At 40.2% G+C, this 17,987-nt stretch overlaps 1 pseudogene across 1 annotated transcript; it reads right to left on the bottom strand.

Moving 5' to 3' along the window:
* Window positions 1-1,321: 1,321 nt before the first annotated feature.
* On the bottom strand, window positions 1,322-4,310 carry LOC147636461 (phenylalanine ammonia-lyase pseudogene; annotated as a pseudogene). The gene has a single exon (XR_015266540.1). The product of XR_015266540.1 is annotated as a phenylalanine ammonia-lyase pseudogene (transcript).
* Between the last annotated feature and the right edge of the window lie 13,677 nt (window positions 4,311-17,987).

The raw sequence follows: 17,987 nt of genomic DNA, 5'->3' as shown, positions 1-17,987 counted from the left end.
TATTTTCTCCATGCATTTGCCATAACCATTTGGCAATGAATGGAGAAAATATATTGAATTTTTCATTTCCTTTTCTTTTATCTAGTTTTAGATATGCAACTACAATACTTCATAATCTTTGCTGTACAATGATCTCAACAGTGCGTAAAATAATGCAAGTATTGAAGATGTCAAACCATAATAAAATCAAAGTTTTAAGGTCATCAAGATATTATTAATTATAAATCCCTTTTTTTCCTTCGATGTGGCTTTTCAAAGTTATTGATCTTACTTCCTTTCCTGAAAAGCAATTTGAAAGGATTGTGACCGTTGGCTTTCAAAAAATCTCTCCAAGTGCATACAAGAGTTCTAGTAGAGAATTGTTTTTACCTTCAAATGATATAAAGAATGTGTGTATAGCAAGACAAAAAAATATTTTCTCCATGCATTTGCCATAACCATTTGGCAATGAATGGAGAAAATATATTGAATTTTTCATTTCCTTTTCTTTTATCTAGTTTTAGATATGCAACTACAATACTTCATAATCTTTGCTGTACAATGATCTCAACACTATGTAAAATAATGCAAGTATTGAAGATGTCAAACCATAATAAAATCAAAGTTTTAAGGTCATCAAGATATTATTAATTATAAATCCCTTTTTTTTCCTTCAATGTGGCTTTTCAAAGTTATTGATCTTACTTCCTTTCCTGAAAAGCAATTTGAAAGGATTGTGACCGTTGGCTTTCAAAAAATCTTCCAAGTGCACACAAGAGTTCTAGTAGAGAATTGTTGTTTACCTTCAAATGATATGAAGAATGTGTGTATGGCAAGACAAAAAAATATTTTCTCCATGCATTTCCCATAACCATTTGGCAATGAATGGAGAAAATATATTGAATTTTTCATTTCCTTTTCTTTTATCTAGTTTTAGATATGCAACTACAATCCTTCATAATCTTTGATGTACAATGATCTCAACACTGCGTAAAATAATGCAAGTATTGAAGATGTCAAACCATAATAAAATCAAAGTTTTAAGGTCATCAAGATATTATTAATTATAAATTCCCTTTTTTTCCTTCGATGTGGCTTTTCAAAGTTATTGATCTTACTTTCTTTTATCAATTCCTGAAAAACAATTTGAAAGGGTTGTGACTGTTGGCTTTCAAAAAATCTTCCAAGTGCACACGAGAGTTCTAGTAGAGAATTGTTTTTACCTTCAAATGATATAAACAATGTGTGTATAGCAAGACAAAAAAATATTTTCTCCATGCATTTTGTAGGGCAACGAAGAAAACGTGAGGAAAATTAGGCATCGCTTTTTTTTAAAATCAAATTTAAAGAAGTTATTAAGATATATTCCATAGGAGAAAGAAATTACTTTTGTACATGAGGAATACAAGGATGGAGAATTGCATGTATCCTAGTAAGAACCATACAATTTTAGGAATCCAAGGGGGTGACCTGTCAAATGACCATCATTATGGTACAAATGGGAGGGTGTAGCGCAACCATCGTTAATGACGTGAAGGTAGAGAGCACGATGCAACTGTCATTACTGACATTTAGGTTCAACCAAAACATAGCAAGCGCACATGTCATTATTGAAGGAAAGAGAGCATCAAAGCGTGCTATACAAGAAGCTATATATAATTGTGTGGAAAAAGAGATTATTTGGCGTTGGACCGAATAAGGCCTTTCTCAGCATTGCACTGCAGACGGGGTCCAGCCTTCCAAGCACTGGAGCAAGGGAAGCATCACTTTCCCTTCCGTGATGGCATCAAAGACAACTTCGAAATCCTGTCCGGGCGACTGGTTCCGGGTGCCCGCGAGCAGTTGCGTGCCCAACTGTTCCCGGACGAATTGGTAGAGTGGGAAAGAGCGGCACTCCTCGATCTTGTTGCCGTAGATCGGGCTGCCTTTGTCGTACGCTGCGCGTACATTCACGAGCTCCGCTGGCAGCTGGGCACGCAGCTCATCCTCGAAGATGGGGATTCTGCTCATGACTGACGTGGCCTCATCTCGTTCGTTGGCGGGATTCCTAATGCCATGCTCCACCAATACCTGGCGCAGCCGCTGCATCAATGGGTAGCCTGGGCTGGCGGGATCATCCGCATACGTGAACACGTGCTCGTTGTCCACCACCTGCAGCAAATCTTTCTCGCAAAAGCGAGAAGCCAACAAAATGCCATTTCCGCTCGTGGTTAAGGTCTTCTTGGCAGCCTGAGACACCACCTGCTTGACCGCCGACTGCAGATTATCTTCCAAATGGCGCAGATCGACAGCCTGGCACAGCCCCACCAGGTAGGTTGCGCTCATCAGCTTCAGCACTTCCACTGCCTCCGCCGTCTTGCGTGCAGAGATCAGCCCAAGAGAATTCACGTCCTGATTGTGCTGCTCTGCACTCTGCACGTGGTTAGTGACCGGATTGGCCAGATATTCCAGCTCGGACATGTAAGATGCCATGGCAATCTCACCTCCCTTCAGCCCATAATCCAAGCTGGGATTAGGCCCTGCACTCAGATTCGAGGGCAACCCGTTGTTGTAGAAATCATTCACCAGCTCGGAGAACTGTGCGAACATGAGCTTTCCAATTGCGGCCAAAGCAAGGCGGGTATTGTCCATGGCAGTGCCAATGGGGGTACCTTGAAAGTTTCCTCCATGAAGGGCAAGATCTCTCTCCACATCAATGATGGGATTATCATTCACTGAGTTAATTTCACGTTGGATTAGCTGAGTGGCAAAGCGAATCACCTCAATTTGAGGACCAAGCCACTGAGGCGAGGTTCTCAGTGCGTAGCGATCCTGCTTGGGCTTCTTGAGAGCATCCACACCATGGAGCTTGCTAGCAGCCTTTACGAATGCGCTCCCATTCAAAATCCACTCCATTGCAGCAGCGGCTTCAATTTGGCCAGGGTGATGCTTCAGTCTGTGGGTTAAGGGGTCTGTAAACTCAGGCTTCCCTTGCATAACTTCACAGAACATTGCAGAGGTGACTACGGAGAGAAGAGAGAGGATGTGGGCGTCAAAGCACACCATGGAGGCTAAGCCCGCCCCAACAGCAGTACCATTCACGATGGCAAGACCCTCCTTCGGCTGGAGCTCAAACGGCTTCTCAACCCCCACCATCTTCAGGGCCTCAGAGCCGGAAACCACCTTCCCTTCAGCAGTAATGGCCTTCGAGTTGGGGCGCCCCGTGAGGACGCCAGCCAGGTATGAAAGGGGAACAAGGTCTCCTGACGCTGTGATGGTACCCCGGAGAGGAAGCATAGGCGTGATTTGGGCATTCAAGAGCTTCTCTACTGCCTGAAGAATCTCCCATCTAATGCCAGAGTAGCCCTGCATCAGCGTGTTGGTTCTCACAAGGACTGCAGCTCTAGCTGCATCTGAAGGCAGGGCATTAGCCTCGCTCTTGCCGAAAATGCCAGCATTGAGGAAGCGGATGAGCTCTCTCTGCAATTCTATCCCCTGATTAGTGCGGCGATGAGAGGTGGCACCATAGCCAGTGGTCACCCCATAGACGTCACACCCTTTCATTATCTTGTTCAGCACCCACATCGAACTCTCGTCCACCCTCTGCTTGGCAGCTACCTCATCAAGGGAGACCGTCACCTCCTTCCTTCTGGCACAGGCGGTAACCTGGGCAACGGTGAGGGTTTTACCCTCGATCTTCACTAGAGGGGAGGCCAGAAAGGTATTAATCATATGCTTGATATCATCGAGGAAACTACCACCGAGGGCACTGGCGGATTGGGCCCAGTTGAAGGGGTCGGAGAGGAGATCTCCATCGAGGCAGATGGCTTGGGGGAGGCAATGAACGGGGAGGGTCTGAGAGGAGAAGGTGTCTGCACCGGCAACCATGGTTGGGTTGGGTTGGGTTGGGAGATGGGTAGGAGGAGCAGGAAGAGGGTGGCTCGAAGAATCTAAGAGGGTTGAGCACCTGCGCTCTATGGATGTGCGAGGAGATGCCCCAGCGTGCAATGAAGTATAGGGAGCAACGGTGGTGGGTGAACGAGGAAGTGTAGGGGAAATATAAGGATGTGGGAGGTGAGGGAGTGTGTTGAGCAGTCACGAGAACAATGCTGCCAGCAGGTGTGCAATCAACTCTCATAGAGAAATTCATCGCAGTGCTCATGCAATGGGCCTTTACAAAGGTCCACGTTAATCGTCCCACTCTGGCGTCGGCTTAAAGCTTGTGTACTCACCTTCCACGCTTTTGAGCCAATGCATTTCCTCCCTTTTCTCTCTCTACGTTGCCTTGCTTTTTTTTCTTTTCTTTTCTTTTTTTAAAGCAATAAAGGAAAAGAGCTCATTTCTCTCTCTTATTAAAAGCGCCCGTGTATAGGCAGCTCTCGCATGCACCTCTCCCTACCACTTCACTTGCCAACACGCATGTGGTATGCCAAGTCGTGCCACTTCAATCTCCACATATGCGCGCACATTCGCATGCTCTCTCCGACGTGAATCTCTCTCTCTCTCTCTCTCTCTCTCTCTCTCTAGGCTCATAATAATAATAATTGTATATTCTTTGCTAATTTGCTCGCTCTTGTCACCACCACCACCAAGGCGCCAACCACACGCATTATGCAAAGCGACTCTTCTTGCTCGTGACCCTTGGCCAACCACCCCGACCTCAACCATCTTACTCAACCGTGGAGACTCAAAGACAGGTGAAACGTAAGCTATACTACTACATGAAGCAACTAACACACATAGTTTTAGAAAGCTCAACCTGCTTGATTAAATAAATCATGGCCCTAGCTAGGAACCGCACCATTCACATAAGCTTACACTAGCTTGATCCAACAATTCGTGGAAGCTTAACTGTCCCTAGCTTGAATAGTCGTGGCTATTGACTTTGTCTTCCCACGTAGTTAAATTTTCATCATCGATGTACATTTCACTATACAATATTTCCTTTCACATTAATTAATTAGTTAGTTGAGGACTATACATATACAAACCTTAGCTTAATTAAGTATACATATACACTTAGAGAGAGAGTTAGCGAACATTCACGAGACAGAGAGCGTGAACGTCGACGAAGAGAGAGAGAGAGCGCGAACATTGACGAAGAGAGACAAAAAAATCTGAGGTTTAAACCTTAGTGCTTAATTAATAAATTAGTGTCTATAAGCACATTAATATCTTCGTAGCACCTACAAGAGTCTACTTAAGGCAAATTATCATTTTTTGAGAAAATATCTATTATATTATCTAAGGGCTATTACATCATGACCATCCTTTCATCTCTCAAAAGAGTCTACTTAAGGCAAATTATCATTTCAAAGGGGATGTGTGTGTTATGGGGGGGGTTCATTTTATTGGCTTTTGAATATGTGCCTAATCTATTTCCATATCACCTACTTGCAAAGGGTAATTTAATAGAGGTCTAACTCAAATATCGCCCACATAAAAGCATACAAATATTGGGGAGGGATTATATCACATGTATAATGTTTTTGAAATAGTGTGGTTCATATGTGTAAATATAACATAAGCTTGAAGAAAGGGGCACACACACATACACACACACTCGTGGTTGCACATACACACACGTTTCAAATAGCTTTGGTTTTAAACCAACGTTTGTGTTTATGATAATCAATGCCTAGAGACTTGAATTTTTGGAATTTTACTTTTGAATATATTGATAAATTTATCAGATTTCAAGGCCTTGTAATGGGGTGCTAGGGTTGGTCTAAATCAAATAGATTTGGCATGGGCTTTATATTTAATGCACTACATCCTAGAGCACGTTTACACACATTGGCCATGGCATTGGTTTTGGCTTCTGTCGGATCTTCTTCCTCTTATGTATTTTTGCTTGGAGCATGACGCCAGCTTGACTTATGGTCTTGGATAGTTTTTGAATCCTTTTAGATTTTTATGCTTGTGAATCCCATTTAATATTTCTGGTTATGGCGTATACACGCTGTAGATATTTGCTCCATCATCTTAGTCATTGATACATGGGTTCTTTCATAAACTATAAAACCTACATGCATAATCCTTTTAATTAGGATTTGGACATAAGATGACTTTACATGCATGCTGTTTAAAGGTGATATTCAAATAGTGTGAATAATAGTGACGAACATACTGTATTTTTTTGATGTTGAGATTTTATAAAGAATTTGTGAAATCGTTTAATTTTGAATTCTATAATTAATTCTGGATTACATTAGTAATACGGGTTATAACTTGAAGTAACCTTTTAGAGCTTTTTCTAGCTATTAGAAATGGGTTAAAATTTTATGTACGGTCTGAATCATTAACCAGGCTATTTGTTTGGAAAGATTAGGCTAAACTTCTTTGTGCTGATCTCCTAACTACGGCAGGTTCATGGACTAGAACTTTTGCTAATTTCTGAAGATTTTACTATTTACATATGCTCTTAATCCCGTATACTGGCTAACATATTATTATGTAACTGCTCATGAGATTTGCTCACCTGGTTACTGACCCTAGACAGTTTGGTGTATCCTTTGGAGCCGTGTTTTGAATCTCATCAGGCATGCGATTAGTGATGGTTTGTAGGATCGAATATTTGGTATATATAGATTTGCTCCCATTACATGATAGCAACAGAATTAATAGCATATGGATTTGGGCCCCAAACTTGTTTGGGTCTTTGGACACTTTGTATTTCTTGCCAGCTATGGTTATTTGCTTCAGTGGCCTTTGCTAATTGGCTTGATAAGATGTATTTTGACAAACAAACTAGAGTACTAATGGCTTGCATGGGAATGGAGATGAGAGCCATCTATCCACTCTATGGATTGCTATTCATTTCTTATGGAAGATCACATTATAGGTTTACAGGTCATTTATCCAAATTATGGACTTATGATTGGATTATTTTGGGACTAATTGACCCAACTCTAGCTTAAACTTTGGGATACTTGAGTGACATCTATAACATGTGGTAGGGCCTAAGACACTTGTGAAACACATGCAAGCTAATGATTTGTTTGTTTGTGCTGGATGGATGCAAGTAACAAGTGCAAGTAACAAGTTCTACCCTCTCAAATATCTTGCAGTCTAAGCTTTTTGACACATGGTGTACTACTGGAGATACTGTCTCTCAATACTAATAACATGATTATTGTAACTATACTTTTGGTTGTTGAAATATGCAAGTGAATGGGTGTGTGGGAACAAGCCCTTAGCTAGAGATTGTAAAAGGGAGTCCGTAATTGAGTGGGTAGCAGTAAAAAGGTGAGAAGAATCTACTAGATGAGAGAATCAAGGGTAGCATGAGTGAATATAGACGTGTGGAAAGATTCTAGGAAAAGGTGCCCCCAGACGTAGGGGAGGTGGCACAAATCAAGGAGAAATCAATGGGGGAGTGGGTGCTTTGCACCTTGTGGATGTAAAAGCTATAAATTGAGGCATTGGCCTAATGAGAATTTGCTAGTTTTTGAGTATCTATGCCTACATTACGCTATTAGATTAATTGTGCACTAATCTTACTTTAATCACTTTATAATTGCTTGCTAATCATGTTGATTCTTGCATTTGATCCACCATATCCCATCACATTGCTACAAATTCAACTTGGTATCAGAGTCCTAGCTCAGCATTCAGCTGTTGTTTTAAGCCTAATCACCTTATTAATTACTAATTAGGTGCTAATAGCCTTATAAGCCATTTTTCACTTTCTGCAATACCCACACTCGGTGGAGCTTAGATCTCTCCCTCCACACAGCTCCATTGCCTAAAAAATTCACACACCCTCTTGCAAACATCTTGATACTACCTAGGCGTGGCACCTCAGTACCTCAAACGGCCGACGAATGCAGTCGAGAAAGCATCAATTTATTGGCACCTTTTTTTCTGAGAAAATTTACAAAATAGCCATCACGCCTTTGAATTGGAACCATTGGAGCTAGCCCAAGGAGTTTTTGGGTCATTAGGGCCAAAAACGGCTAGAAAAGGGCTGTTTGTTAATCTAAAGATTAAGAAATTGTCCAATTGTGAATTGACACGTATACAAAAGTATGGCATTCTTGTCTCCGCTAAATGTCTTCTTAACAATTCTATTTTAGTGGCGAACGACTAAAACGGCTTAATTTAGACGTTTATGATGGCTAACATTAAAGTTTGGGTCCAAAATAGTGACATCTTGTTCCATTTTATATTTCAAAAAATCAAGCAGGAAGATACGAAATCTTCTCTTTTCAGGCTCTGAAAACAACGCTATTAATGACAAATCACCAAATTTTTTCAAACGTCTACTTTCCACCTTCCCTCCATTTTGGTATGGCTCATTCCCTTTTCCACCTTTCCTCCATTTTGGCATATGGCTTATTCTCCTTTCTTTGCATTTTCAAAAGACTCACTATTTTTCTCTCATCTGTGAGCTTCTCTGGCGTCCTCACATCGTCCTTCTCATAATATAACTTCTTATGATTTTCATAACACCAGAGAGGATGGTGTTTGGAAACCCATGTCTTTTCGTGTGAATGATTGGGTAACAATGCTTCCCTCTTGCAAAGGTGCCCACAGGGTGAAAAGAACCAAGCGAAATGAAGTGAAATCCCATTGGAAAGGTCATGTTCTTGCCTTCAAAGTGACCGACAATGGCTAGCTTGCAAAAGTTCAACATGTCTACATGGCCAAAGACATGGTGTTGAACTTGGATGACCATCCAATTCTCCATTCTTACTGTAATTTAACAAAACTTTATCTATTTGATATAACACAATATTTCTCCTTCTGATATATTTGTTGTTTGTTTAATTTCAGTTATCTTTCCATTAACAGCTGTGGAGTGGCAGCCTGTTGAGAGCTTAAGTGGCACATTCAAAGCAATTCACAAGGGGATTGCAGATGTAATGTATGCAGACAAACCACCTTCATTTTACAAATCAGTGGATATATTTGTGTATTTTGCAGAATACAGGGTTCCATCAAGAGAAGGTGTTCATGGAGAATTATATGACATACCTATTCCCACATTAATGTCACTCGAATGGGAAGTTCTTGATCCAAATACCATAACAAGCTTCAAATCCAAAATCAAAGATGATATTCTTAAAGCTATGTCTCCTGGAAGGATTTCAAGAAGGATAAAAATTCAATGGTTCTTGCCTATACATGTCTTTGTGGCATGTTTCAATACAATGGAATTGGAGAGGGGACAAGAACGATGTGGCTTAATAGAAGACTATCTACAACTGATCTGGACACTGTACTTGGAGAAGGATGGAGTACCAAGGAAACTTTTCATATTGGCGACAATATCAGTTGTAGAGTAAGCCCAAATTCTATGTCTATCTCATACCAACTATGTCGTCAATCCCTAGTTTTGGGCTATGACTATAGGAGATGGAAAAGCAAGCTTGGTAGTTGGGTCCCTTTGGATTCTGAAGAGAATTGTCCAGAGTTTGAATTTAACATCATAGTCCATCCATTCATAGATCCTAGGAACCTTATAGTAACATCAAACTGGAGACTACAACATGTAAGAGAGTCGCTTGAGTTTCTGGACGAAACATCACCTGAATATAGATTCAAAGTAGATGATATTGTTGTTAGTACAAGGACGGAGAGTGTAACCTCTGTTGAAATTTGAGCAAAATGATGAGCTATGGTGGATCAAACACTAGAATCAGCATAATTAACAAAGTGATTAGCAAGTGATTAAGACGTAATTAGTGAATAATTAGCACATAGATTAATGTAGGCATGGATACTCAAAAACCAGCAAATTCTCATTAGGGCTATGCCTCAATTTATAGTGTTTACATCAAGCATCAAATCCCCTTGATTTCTCCATGATTCACTCCCTGAATATCTCCACCTCTTGCCTGATTCTCTCCACCTCTTCTCTTTTCCCTGAATATCTCCCAGAATATCTCCACACTCCTAAATTCCCTCATGCTACCCATTATTCTCTCCCAGTAGATTCTCCTAACCTTTTCACAGGTTCTTTCACAATTACATCTCCTCTTTTACAGCCTCTATCCAAGAGCTTGTTCCCACACACACCCTATTCACTTGTATATTTCAACACCTCCCCTCAAGTGAATAATCCTAACACACCTGGACCCTGTATCAAGTTTCCCTCTTACTTGATAGCCCGCGACCAGTGCCTCAAGTCCCTAAACTCCATAGTCCTTGACACTCTCTCTCTCTATGTGTCCAAGGCTACTATAAGTGCCCGTGACCTTGACTAAAGTGTTCACACATACATCTACCACTTGGCCTACATCATCGGTGGCTCAGAGGTGGTTTTACTTTGTTGGGGCAGGTTACATTGGGTTGTGGGCTCTCTCTCTCTCTCTCTCTCTCAGAAAAGATGATCCGACTCCACTTCTCTTGGAGCCTCCATGAAGTTTGCCGATGTCGTTCCTTCTTCACTGGGTTTGCTGTAGCAGTCTCTCGCCATGTGTCCTGGCTTTCCACATTTGTGGCAAGTGAAGGTCCTCCCTCCTACTCTGCCTCTTCCTCGTCCTCGTCCTCGAGAGAATCCTCCTCGGGTGAAGAATGCTTTTTCCTCTCCTGCTGTTGAGTCGAGCTCTTTCTTCTCTTTGCCTCTGCTCTCTTGCTCCAGTAGAGCTGCTTCTATCTCGTGTATCTTCAGTTCAGGCACATTCTTTAGTGTTGCTACAATGTTTTCATAATCTCCTTTATCCACACTCTTCAAAAGTACAGCTAATGCTTCATCATCTTCTACCTTTTTGCCAATAGCTGCCAGCTGTTGCTTAATGCTTTTATATTTGTTCAAGTGTGTGATTAAGGGTTCACTTTCCTTCATGTCCAATTTGTAAAATTGCATTAATAGATTTATCTTGGAATTTTTTGCTTGTGTACCAAATAATTTATTGAGTTCATCCCATGCATCTTTTGCCCACTGTATCCCTGTGATATGATGGATGATCTCATCATTTAAACTGAGTGCAATAAGCCCCAATGCTTTTTCATTCCTACTCTTCCACTCATTTTCCCCTCTCTCTGGGCATTCATCTCTCCCTTCAACTAATCCCCACAGATTTTTCCTCATCAGCAAATACATGGTTTTTGTTTGCCATGTATAAAACTGTTCTCCATTAAATTTGGCTATTTCCTGTGCTGAATTCATGGTGATGTGAAGGGGGTCTTACCTCTTGATCCAAATTCAAGATTCAAGGGCAGTGTCTACCCTTTTACAACTCAATCTGGTGTTTAATAGATGATTACAACAATTTTATCAGCATAAAATCACCAGAAATTACATTAAATTGAGAGTAACCAATTTGTACGGGATGGTTGGAGTATCAAACCAACTCCGATTTGCAATCTGAAGCTTTAGGGATCTGTATCAGATACCTAATGGTTAATTTGAACCCTTAATTGTACCAAAGTACAGTGATTAGCACTGATTAATCACTGATTAGCAAATTAATGCTCTGGTTTGTGTGCAGAAAACAGAGTATGCGGGGAGCTCAGATCTGGTGCCTTCCACTTCAAATGAGCTCAAATGCTTTCAAAGGCATCAATAGCAATGAGTCTAGTAGAGGATTAAGCCAAGAAACACAAGATTTGACCAAATAATGAAAGCTTAATCTCTGTTTTACCAAAGTCACCTGCAGATTTGATGAAGAGCTTGGATCTCTCTGTAGACTTGATGAAATTGATTTCTGTCTTCACCAGCTTGTAGAGCATGCTTGATTACCCTTTGTGCTAAGAGGAATTAGCTCAATTTGATTTGATGGAGTGTAGATCTGCATTTTACTCAGAAAAAATAGCGCTGCAGAAAACGGCGATTTCTCCTAAACGCCTTCGCGTTTTGCTGCGCCGCTTGATGTGCTTGTAGCTAAGGGTGTTGGCTAGCTTAAGCTAAGAGGGCATAGCCTAATAATGAGTGTGCATGGAGAATAGAGTCCTCCACTGGCTGGGGGTGAAGGGGAAGAGTGAAAGCTTACTAAAAACTGATTTTTTTGCTAATTATTTTACTAATCCTAATTAATTCACTAATGGGCTCATAAATCTAGTTGATTCTAGGCATGGCTCTGATACCATGTTGAAATTTGAGCAAAATGATGAGCTATGGTGGATCAAACACTAGAATCAGCATAATTAACAAAGTGATTAGCAAGTGATTAAGACGTAATTAGTGAATAATTAGCACATAGATTAATGTAGGCATGGATACTCAAAAACCAGCAAATTCTCATTAGGGCTATGCCTCAATTTATAGTGTTTACATCAAGCATCAAATCCCCTTGATTTCTCCATGATTCACTCCCTGAATATCTCCACCTCTTGCCTGATTCTCTCCACCTCTTCTCTTTTCCCTGAATATCTCCCAGAATATCTCCACACTCCTAAATTCCCTCATGCTACCCATTATTCTCTCCCAGTAGATTCTCCTAACCTTTTCACAGGTTCTTTCACAATTACATCTCCTCTTTTACAGCCTCTATCCAAGAGCTTGTTCCCACACACACCCTATTCACTTGTATATTTCAACAACCTCATGCATCACATGTCTTCCCCCAAAAAAAGTTGTATTTGAGCCACTTGTTTGCAAGGGCAAGTTTGTTAAGCTGAAAAGGATTTCTCCAATAATGTAATCAATATATTCTGTTAAATTTCGTCTTGACTTCTTTACAAAAATGGTCAACGTATTGTTCGCAACACAAAACAAGGTTTAAAAGTTGAATATCAAATTGTTGATACTGAATTTAAGTACAGAATATAGTCCCAAAAAGGGTGTGTTCATATGGACAAAATGAACAAAACAAAAGCCAATTTGTGGAATCACTCAACAAAATCAACTTTGCTTTTGGCATGGGATGACCCTGGATCTTTAGAGAATCTTTCTCTCTTCTGTTTGCTTCGATCAAATTTGGCTGATTGAGGTTCAAGTTTCGGTGTTTTGAGCTCTTGAGGTGTTGGAAAGGAAGACTTTGCAGTGGATTCCTCAACTGGTGGTAAGTTGGGCTCTTCTCTAAGATCTTTAGGTGTTGGCGAGGGAGATTGGGCAGTGGGGTCTAGTTTTGGAGAAGGTTCTTTGGAGGTTGGCTTTGGAGACTTGGCAGTCTTCTTGGGGAACATGAAAAAGAAATTGAATGGAGAGCCAACATTTGCCCTCTTACTTTCTTTGTTGGATGAACGATGCTTCTGAATTTTAAATTTCACTGGTGAGTGAAACGGAAGACCTTTAGCAGCACTCTTCTCTTTGACAGGGGTCTTCTCTTTGATTGGGGTTTTCTCTTTGACAGGGGTCTTCTCTTTGATAGGAGTCTTCTCTTGAGCTGGTGAAGAGCTCTTCTCTTTGCAGGAGGGCTAGGGCTCTTGAGCTGGTGAAGAGCTCTTCTCTTTGATAGGAGTCTTCTCTTGAGCTGGTGTGAAGAGCTCTTCTCTTTGCAGGAGGGCTGGGGCTCTTCTCTTTAGCAGGAGGGCTAGGGGTCTTCTCTTTATAGTAGGAGGGATAGGGCTCTTCTGTTTAGCAGGAGGGCTAGGGCTCTTCTCTTTAGCAGGAGGGCTAGGGCTAGGGCTAGGGCTCTTCTCTGTAGCCTGAGGGCTCTTCCCTTTAGAATGTGTCTTCTCTTTAGTAGTGTTCTTTTTCCCCTTGGAAGATCTGCTCTTAGTAGGGCTCTTCTTTCTTTCCTTCTTCTCTTTGACAGAGGTCTTTTTCTTTTTGGATGAGCCATTCTTGACATGGCTTTTCTTCTCCTCCTTTTTTCTTTTCTTTGAAGTTGTACCCTTGGCTCCTTTCTCAGGTGGAAAGGGGGAATCGGGATCAACTGGATTGATAGATCTTTGCAAAACCATAGACACTGCCTTCTCCCTTATACCAACTTACCCAAGAATCTGGATATTCGTGCAACTAAGGCAAAAGAAAATGATAAAATTTCTTAATATGAGAAAGTCACTAAATGTATTGACCCAATCAATCAATGCTATCATTACATGAACTTACAGTAAGTGTTGTCATTCTAAATCTTGACTCAAGATATCTCCAAGCATTAGCAAGCACCATCCATCCACAAGATGTTGAGTCTTTCTGCAAAGGAACTTCCTGATTGTAGTACTTAAAATCTTCAAGTTTGTAGTCTTCATAGGTGGAACCTAGAAAACTCAAGATAAGTTTGGCAGCACTGCAAGCATAAAATATTGACAGTCAACGAAACAATTGAAAACTTACAAAATATTGCTCTAGTACATAAACCATGGTAAATTTGATTCTTACATTTTACTTCTCCCATGAATGGATGCTAAAGAATTCATAAAGATTACATCTCTATCCAATAGATTGAAGATAATAAGACTCCAATGGCCTCTGTGATGATAAGATGAATACTGCAATTAGTTGTGAATATTGTACTGATGGACAAAAGATAATTGAGTGTGAGTGTGAGTCTTACACTTCAACATAAGGGTATACAATGTAATTGCATGTCAGCATATCAAAGTGCTTTAGAAAACTTACAAGATCCCCTTGCCTATTGAAAAGGCACTGTGTAACAAGGGGATCAAGAATGGTCACTTGTATAGCCATTAAGTCAGGAAGATCCCTCATAAGACATTTGGAGACATAAACAAAACATATCAATAAAATATGGAATCTGAGAAATTCATCAAGAAAGCAAAAGGAAATCCACACAAACCTCAGATAGATGAAGAGGACTGTGTCAGATATCTCAATATTGTGGTTCACAAGCATACTTGTGTCTTCAAGGGCAATGTCACAATAAACCTCATCCTCTCCATGCATGGAGACATCTACTATCATTTGACATGTTACATTCTGATAAAGTTCTGAATTGGATGCATGAAGAATTTCAGCTTGTTGAGAAAGAATGGCATCCTCTGTAATCTTCTCCTGCTCTCTCTCTTTTTCCACTTCTTCTTTAATATCTTGAGCTTTTCTTGTACTATAAGTATGCGAAACATCTTCAATAACAACTGATTGTTTGGGTTGTCTTGCTGGAGGAATATTTAAAATTTCAAAAGCCCTCATATCTTGACTTGGAATGGGTTCCAAAGCTTTGTCAAACTTGTATCTAAGTCTGGACACAAGCACAAAATCTTTGCTCATGAGAGTGATCCTATGAGCAAATGCAACAGCAATGTATCCATCATTCATAAAGTCGATCAAAAAATCCTCAGCAGCCTCTTGAAGACACATAAGGGCCTGTGACTCCCATCGGACTTTATCAAGATTTGTGTTTCTCATTCTGCCAACTAACCTTTCTGATATGTCCCTGACAACCCGCATAAATGGAAGTCGAGGGATGAGAAGATTAGTAGATTTTTGTGCCGCTCTGATCTCTCTTAGTGACTTCACCTGATAGTTTAATCTCTTTCTTGATGTTGCCCTAGCATGAGGCTTTGAAGGAGGCTTTTCTTGTTTTTCATCGACAACTGGCGTTTTGGAAGATCCTGGTTTGTCTTGAGCTTTTTCAGTCTCCAAAGGGGCGTAGACTTTCCTTGCAGTCTGTTTTGTCCTCGCCATTGAAGTTAAAGAAAAAGAATAGACCCGATCGGGGTGATTTGTGAATTGAGAAAAAAAAACTAACAAAGACCCGAACTAAGCAATGATGCGGATCCGAATTGTTTGGATGTGCTCTATCGCTTGATTCAGGCTGAGACTACAGGAGATGGAACTAAGCGATCAAGGCTTATTGAGTTAGGTGTAGAGTCTTTTGGCAGAGATTTCAAGCTTCAGGTAGATTCTGATAAAGTGGAAAGGGTTGGCTCATGCAACTTGATGACAGACAAAGTTGTAAGTGAGGATGAGTTGCAGAAGGTCGTTTCCTTTTAATCTTTTGCAAAATGTTATTGTGATTGTAATTTGTTTAAAGTGAGGTTTTTGTCTTGCAGATTGAATTGCTTGATAAGGATGATTTTCTAGGAAGAGCTAAAGGTAGCAGAGTGAAAGCTACAGAGACTAGGTCAAGAAGGCCTTCATCTGCTCTCATGCACTACTTACCTACATTGGATAAGGCTGTGTTCTGTGCATTCCACATGAACTTCTCTGAAGATGCTGAGTTGCCAATATTTGCCTTGAAGGTGTTGTCAAGGTTCATGGGATACACTCCCCTTCAAATAAATGCTAACAAGGTCTTGCTTCTAGAGAGATCTGCTGCTCTTAGAATCTTTGGATATGCTGCAGGTTTCAATGCCTCAAGAGCAGGATACTTTCTTTGCTACTCTAGCTATGCAGCTACAGCTGAGGAGTCAGATATCAATCTTCTTGGAGGTTATAGAAGGAGGAAATTTTTGAGATACAGAGGTGACATGCCAAATAGTCCCAAGAGAATCAAAAACTAATGTACACACAATATTTTGCAAGGACTGATTATAATTCAGTAAATATTTTGTAAGAGGTACAAATGTGTTAGTCATTAGTCTCTATCTTGAGGTGTTTGTGTAGTTTCAGATTGCTAGTTCTTTGATCTCATCCTTTGTAATTGCCTCCTGTAGAACCAATTGAATAATTCTTTAAGTGCATTGCTTCTTCTTTCACCACCTCCTCTTGTGATACATCTGAAAAAGGAAGTTCTCGCTTAATAGTGAGACTTTTCCATTCCTTGTGTTTTCCATGTTGCAAGGGGTCCTTCTGTAGCAAAATATGGTCCGTGCAAGTAAAGAATATGCCACAAAGACAATTCTTTGTTAGTAAATTTAAGAAATTACACTTTAATTTTAACTGTTTTGATAAGTCTGAACACTCACCAAGTAATAAGTTATGTCTTTTTCTCCCCAGGCATCTATGATAGCTTTTATTAAAAGCTTTATTGCTTTTTTGAAATCATCTGCATAAGTATTTGAACCAACTTGTTGTCTTAGGACTTCAAAAAAATTGTCGAGTTTTTTTCAAACTTCCATACGTTTGTTGGCTACATCTGGTCTACTTTTGACATTTGTGGTAATGACACATAGATGTTTCCAGCAGTTCCACATTGCATTGATTTTGCTCAAAAATCTTCTTGCTTTTGCTCCTCCCATTGAAACATCTTGCAAAACATCACCTGTACCTCTAGAAAGAACAGGATCTTTTTTAAGATGCACTTCGCCACCATGGAAACCCATTTGAGAGAGCAAGGCTTCGCATTTTTCTATGCACTCATCTGCAAGTTTAGTTGGCTTAATAGAATATGCATAGTCCAGATGAAGTCGGAGCAATTTGTCCAAGATTCTTCTCTGCATGCAATGTACATATATGCACATTTTTTAAATGTATTGGTAGAATTGGATCCCAAATTTTAACAGAAGTTGGATAATCGACAACATTCACATTATTTCTGGATGGTGGTTTTCCAATCTCATTTTCTGCAAGCCATTCTCTTGTCCCTGTGCTTGCCATGCAATAAATACATGGATATTTGGTATTTGCTCCTCCACATACACCAAACATACACTTCAACACCTTAAGGTCGGCACTCAAATGCCATTCCACAATGAAATCACCTATGTCGTCTACATGAAGGTGTTCACCTGCATTTTGAGTCTGAATAACTGAAGGAATGCCTGTATGTGAAAAGTGCCACTTTAATGTTTCATGACTCTCTACTGGCACATGAGCTGATCCAATCCACCATAGCTCCATTTCTGATTGAGTTTTGTGGTATGGAGAATCAAGCTTACCTTGACTATAGTCCAATGCTTTATTCATTAGGGATATAGATATTCTTTCCATTTTTTGATATTTTTGGATTTGAGCTTCATCTAATTTTATAACAAATACAAGTTTTCCTTCACAATCTATTTCTCGAATGCTGTAATATCTCACCATAAAAGATTGGACTTTTCTAATGTTCATCCAAATATTATTATAAACGTTGTATTCAAAAGACAACTTTTTTTTTGGTCTCTCATATGGCATTGTTCCCTCAATATAGAAATACTCTCCGAAATGTTTGGAAATTTCGTCATTTAACAGAGTCCTATATTTTCCAACATTGTGAGGTCTAGGCAACCCAAAAGCTTTGATTTTGTAATACTTAAGGACCCTGAACCAGGTTTTAGAGATGGCTCTGTATCCCTTTCTACTCACTCCCACT

The sequence above is a fragment of the Cibotium barometz genome, chromosome 8, assembly GCF_041138505.1.
Source record: "Cibotium barometz isolate CiBa-2024 chromosome 8, ASM4113850v1, whole genome shotgun sequence".
Taxonomy (NCBI): Eukaryota; Viridiplantae; Streptophyta; class Polypodiopsida; order Cyatheales; family Cibotiaceae; genus Cibotium; species Cibotium barometz.
This window is presented reverse-complemented; position numbering and strand designations above follow the sequence as displayed.